The 6000-nt window shown below is 59.2% G+C and overlaps 1 protein-coding gene across 7 annotated transcripts in view; it reads right to left on the bottom strand.

The window, feature by feature from the left end:
• MAPK4 (mitogen-activated protein kinase 4) overlaps positions 1–5682 on the bottom strand; it is a 47969-nt gene extending 42287 nt beyond the window's left edge. For 4 of the 7 annotated variants that reach the window (XM_074570214.1, XM_074570211.1, XM_074570213.1 and 1 more), the window contains exon 1: positions 5053–5682. The gene's annotated coding sequence lies outside the window, so the exon portion shown is untranslated. Of the gene's footprint in view, positions 1–2873; positions 3140–5052 lie in introns of all 7 variants that reach the window. The other 3 variants (XM_074570212.1, XM_074570209.1, XM_074570215.1) reach the window with 2 other exon arrangements.
• Between the last annotated feature and the right edge of the window lie 318 nt (positions 5683–6000).

The following is a 6000-nucleotide window of genomic DNA, read 5'->3' on the forward strand; positions in this document are numbered from 1 at the left end:
GCAGCCTCCAAGCCAGGGGACGTTGTCGGGAGGGAGATTTGGGAGCTTGTCCCGCTCCTGACCCGGCCCCAGGGACACGGAGCGCCCGCAAGGTCAACCTGGCAGGGCTGAAATCCGCTCCGGTAAATACTCGCACGCGATTCTGCCCGGAAAGCCCTCGAAGCGGATTAACCTCGCCCTAGGAGGGATCACGGGAAACAGGCAGGGGCTTCCCAGTGCCGAGCTTGGGCCGCACCAGTCGGCATCGCGCCTGCCCGGGGCTGGCAAGGTGCTGCGGTCGGTCGGGAGAGGAGTATGAAGACGTGGAGGCGCAAAAGAAGAGATTCGGTGCTTAAAGGCGCAAAAATAATTCAAACCTTACGATTTTCTGCCACAGCGGCATCAAAGCCACTCAAAGGCCATTTGCTGGGCGTTCGCAGGCCGTAAGGACCAAATTTCCCTCTCTTCTACACCTTCAGGTGCAGTGGTACAAGGAGGACGACGTCTTGCCGCTATTCATCACATACGTACACCCAAAGAGGCAAATAAACCCACCACCGCGCAAACAGCTAATGAATAATCAATACCAAACGCCAGGAACACACCGGTAAGTCTTTCGGATGAACAGCCGCCGCTGGCGCGTGGAGTAGCTCACGTTTCAGCGTTAATTGCCCGCGGAGCAGCAGCAGATCGACGTGACGAGGATAAAGCCAAAACGAACCGCCGTGCCGAACGCAAGCCCTCTTCCATGACAGCTTCTTTCTGCTCCTGCGCTAGTCACAGAAACTGCAAGCCCAAAATAACGGCAGCAGCGTCTAAATTTAAAGCCAAAAGCCATCGTTGCCATCACCGAGAGCACGGGGTTTCGCTTGAAGCATCTACCGAAGACCCCAAAAGTTGCAAACACAGAAAAGCAAGCAGGAGTTAAATCAGGCAAAAAACCATTCTGGCAAAAATGAGACGCAGAAAATGCATGGAAACGTGATCTTTTTAAAAGGCAAAGAAAAGGAAGAGGAAAAAGAAATGGCAGTGGAAAGGAGATGTCCGGGGTCAGTGACTGATGAGGACGTCTAAAGGAACCCATTAAATCTGCACAGCCAACGGAAATAATTGTACGGCATGGCACTTTTTTTAGGAATGGAGAATTAGATGGTTGCTAGATTCACTATTAGGTGCCGTCAGTAAAATTGGAAGCGAGTGCCTGTGCTGCCGATGGGATAAAACAGTTCCCAAAGAGGAGGAGAGAAACTCGGGCTACAGATGAGCCACGCGCGCCCCGTGGTGCAAAAGCAGGAGCTTTCCCAACCACCGCCTTAAAACCCCGTAACGACAGAGATTTCAGTATCGCCAAACAGCTGCTGAAATAAAGCATTTTAAAAATCAGCGGGTGAAGCACAGGGAAACTTCGTGTATTTTAAGAAAGGACGAAAAGGTGAGAGGCAGGAGCAGCAGGCAACCCGGGGTCAGCTCCGGCTAGAACAGCGGGACAGAAATTTCAGGTAAATACACGAATCGGAGACTAAAAATACAATTCTAATCAGCCAGCTGAGTTTCCTGGAATCAGGTCTATTTAAAAAAGGCTTTTTTTTTTTTTTTGCTTTTTTTTTTTTTCTCTTTGACAGCCAAAAGGGCTGCGTGACGCGGGCAACTGCCTCGACGCAGCGTTTGCCCGCATTTCTCCAAAGGACATAATATTTTGAGGGTAAGTCTGACACCAGGTGTAACGAACCCCACATGCGTTCGACGGGTGCCAGCACAGCCCCCGGCGCGGCTGTCGACGAGGCGAGACCGGGGAGGGATGCCAGCACCTAAGCACGGTCCTCGGGGAGTTTTGTCACCGCTCAGACTCATCTGTGACTCCCGCTGGGGAATTATATTAAATATAAACCCGTAACACACAAAAAAAGCGCCAGTAACTAATGGATGGTTGGTTGAGGAAAGGTGCATGGAGGCCCAGATCACCTCGGAGGAAGCCACAGTCCAACAGACCGTGTTTTCACGTGGCAAAGAAATACACGAGGCCACAAAAGGCTTCTCTGCCCGAGCCAGAAGAGGATTTGGGATGAGCCTGGGGCGTCTCTTCAGCATTCGCTGTCAGAGCAAAGCCAGAGCCAAAGGAGGTGGTCCTTGAAGGTGCCACCATGTGGGAAACGTGTCCATTAGGAGTTGGAAAGGAAGCTCACACCAACACGCAGCATTGCCAAGGTCACGGCCGCATCCAGACTGGCACCTGGACGATGCAGTCACCCCAGCCAAGTCCCAAGGGTGGCCACAAAAACCGTACACGACGGAGCGGGAGCCTTTCGGCGGGAGGCTGTAGCACCTTGACCACTTCAGCCTCCCAAGGAGCCGGTGAAGAAGTGACCCCCCGATCGCTGCGGGCAAGGAGCTGGGAGTGACAAGTCACCTTTGTGACAAGGACACAACGACATCCCCCCCCCTCCGCAAGTCAAAGCTAGATAAAAGTTCAACCTTGAAATGAGATAGCATCTCCCCGGAGCGAGAGCAATTAAATGTTGGCACAAGGTACGGGAGGAAGGTGGTGGGGGGGGTTCACCATGGCTTAGAGCAATTAAAACAAAATTAACGGGCCGGTTTTTAACCCAGGCTTCTGCGTCTGCAGGAGGACGAGCTGCAAACGCTTCCCCGCAGTCGCATTTCTGCGACACCTCCCACCTGGGGACGTGGAAAGTTTCAGCAGCGTTATTTATGCCTCAGAAAAACCCCAGGCCTGAGTGGCAGGAGAACAGCAGGGTCATGCTAAAAAAAAAAAAAAAAAAAGAAAGATCAAGGCGAAGGGACTGAAAAATAAGGGTGAGATTCATCTCACTTAAATTTAGACCACTCGGATACCCAAGTCAGAACCAGCACCCTGAACGGCGTCTGAGGCTTACCGCAGGGCGAAACGAATCCCGTTCAGGAGGTGCCGGTCGCCTCCAGACGCTTCTAGATGCCCAAGCGAGGGCAAACGAATCGCATCCACGGAAACAGCTTCAACGGTGAGGGAGCTGCCTCAAGCCGCCTGAAAAATCGAGGGGGAATTTCATCCCGTAATGCCGTTTCCGGCGATTTTGCCTTGCCGAGTCGCCCAGCTCCCAGGAGGCAGAAGCAGGACCAGAAGCTACTCCAGCAGCTGGAGGGAGGTCTTCACGTCTCTCTTCTAGGTATAGAGAAGAGATAAAGAGAGACCATCCGCGTGAAGCGCTCAACCTGCTGAGGGTGGCCGAGATGCTCACCGTTCAGCAGCCTTCCTGAACACTGGATTGGGATTTCAGCCCTTATCGGTCCTCACTGGGCTCAGCTCGAGGAGGGACAGGACTGCAGTGAGCCTGACTTTTCTCAGCTTTGGCTCCGAGGCCAGGCAGAAGCTCACAGTGGTGGTTCTCCCAAGCCCAGGAGAATCAGTGGTATGTGGGTTATCACATCCCTTTACCCTCTCCTCCTTCGCAGGGATGGAGAACGCTGATGTTCACCTGCTGGGTGGGAGATTTACCCTCAAAATAATACGTGCAACTCCAGCCCTGGCTCCTGTAATATCCTCACTACGATCCTGGTCTCCCTTTCCCTGAAATCCTTGGCACACGCCTCCACGGGGCTTCTTTGTCACCTTTGTCACCTGATGGACGTCTCTCCATCCAAAAGGAGGAAAGTCCACTGCAAATCTGAGTCTCGGCTGCATCCCTTGATGATGGCCAAGGTGGTAAAAAAAGATGTCCCCGTCCCCAGACCTCGTTCTGCAGGAGGCTGGGCTCCTGCTGCAGACCAGGAGAGGGAAAAGCACTCTATTTCCTAGCAAGTTCCCAGCGCCAGGTAGGATTAGACATGCCTAATTAACGAGAAGCAAGCAACGCCGAGCTCAACGCAGGGACTGAAACCCCTCTCAGCAGCATCCAAGTGTTATGTCCCCGAAACCAAGCTGTTTTATCGAGAGAAACCCTCCTGAGATCCTTGAAACTCTACATCGCCTGCTCCAGCCACGGCATCCCACAAACGCAGACATGACTCGAGGGACAGGTAGTGGAGTCACCCAAAAACACCCCCGACACCACCCAAGCTGAGCTCTGGGTGCCCAAGCGGAGCCGAGGGGACCCCTCTCCCCTAGCCTACCCCACACCTCGGGGCTGGAGGGTGTCACCGGGCAAAGCGCTGAGCGGGGACGGCCTGTCAGAGCCGCTGGGGCATCAGGGTTGGGGGGGTTCTTCCCCCCTTTTTCTGCTACTCACATTACACCAGCCCGGGATGAACGTTCCCGAGGACACACGGTCGTCCAACCGCACACGGAGCCCATTTGGTGCCCATTAAAGCTTGGACCATCATCATCTGCCCGTCTCCAAGCAGGGGACCCAAGGCTTTAGTTCAGGCAAGGGGTAATAAATACACGGGGGGCCAAACACAGCCTTGCCTTGCCTTGGCGGGGGTTGGGGGGGAAGAGAGGGAGAGAAGCAGCTTTCCCTGCTCCGGACACGGGGCAGGTGGCCGGGGACCTGCCGGTGCCGGTGCCACCGGCTCGGTTGTGCACAGATGTAGCTGTGCAAGCCCGTGTCTGTCTGTACATACACATAAAGCACGCAGATACATATAAAGCACATATATAGACATAAAGCATCCACGTAAAGCATGTGGAAAACCGGAGGGAAGCAAACATACGTGCAGTCCCTCGTCCTCCCGGGCAGCAAACCGGGGCTGCAGGCGCCTGCGGGACTCGAAGCCCCCCCCCGCGTTCCCAGGCCGGGGGTTGGGGGGGGGGGGGTGTCTCCGGCGGCGGCGGGGCCGGGCTGAGCCCCGGGGTAGGGCGAGGCGACACCGGGCACGGTCCCCGGGACGGCTCCCCTGGCGGTGGGCTCCGCGCTGCCGACCCCCCGGCTTCGCTCCGCAGGTCCGGGCCCCCTCCGGCCGGTTCACCCCAGCACCGCTCCCCCCCACCCCCAAACTCCCTCCCCACCGACCCCCGGTGGGCTCAGCCCTCCGCACCGGCGCGGCGCGGGGGAAGCGGGAGCAGCGCCCGGGCGCGGCGGGGACAAGGAGGAGACGCGGAGCGGGAGGGTTGGGGGGGCGGCGGGTGGCCGCGCTTACCGGCACCGCTGGGCTCCGCTCGGCTCCGCCATGGCCCGGCCCGGCTCGCGCACCGGCACCGCGCGCCCGCCCCCGCCGCTGACGTCACCCACCGGCCGCCGCCGCCGCCGCCGCGCGGGGGCCACCTGCCGGGGGAGGGGCGGGGGCGACCCCCGGGGAGGAGCCGCCGGGGGATATCGAGAGCCCCGGACACCCCCGCCGGACCCGGCAGGAGCCGCCTCGGTGGGGGGCCGGCTCCCCCTCACGGCCCCCGGGAGGAGCCGCCTGGGGGGGGGCGGTGTCGTTCTCCCCTCCCGCCCCCGCCAGCCCCTGCGCGGAGCCGCCGGAGGGGATCCAGCACCCCCGGCCACCCCCTGGAGCAGCCGCCTGGGGGGATCCGGTGTCGTCCCCCCACCGGCTCCCCCTCACCGTTCCCGAGGAGGAGCCGCCTTGAGGGGAGCCGGTCCCCCTGCCTACCCCTGCCGTCCGCGGGAGGAGCCGCCGGAGGGGATACGGCGTCGTTCCCCCCGGCCACCCCCGCCGTCCCCGGGAGGAGCCGCATGAAGAGATCTGGTCCTCCCGGCAACCCCTCACCGTCCTGAGGGGATCCGGCTCCCCCTCACCGACCCCGGGAGGAGCCGCCTGAGGGGACCGAGCCCCCCGGCTACGCCGCCATCCCCGGTGAGGAGCCGCCTGAGGGGATCTGGCTCCCCCCGGCCATAGTCCTGCCGTGTCCCCCACCCCAAGGCGTCCCTCGCAGCAGGGTGGTGGTGGCCCTGAGGTGAAACCCCTCGCTCTGAGACAGCCCTGGCTGGGCTTTGCGCCATTCTTTCACCCCCCTGTAGCCAACGTGTATTTGCTTATCGGTATTAACGCGTGGGTTTCCAGGTCTGCACAGAGCCAGCGTTCCGGCCCGCTTTGTCCCCGGGGAGCCCTGGAGCACCGCAGCATCCTCATATCTGTCCCCTC

This window comes from Larus michahellis, chromosome Z (assembly GCF_964199755.1).
Source record: "Larus michahellis chromosome Z, bLarMic1.1, whole genome shotgun sequence".
NCBI classification, from domain to species: Eukaryota; Metazoa; Chordata; class Aves; order Charadriiformes; family Laridae; genus Larus; species Larus michahellis.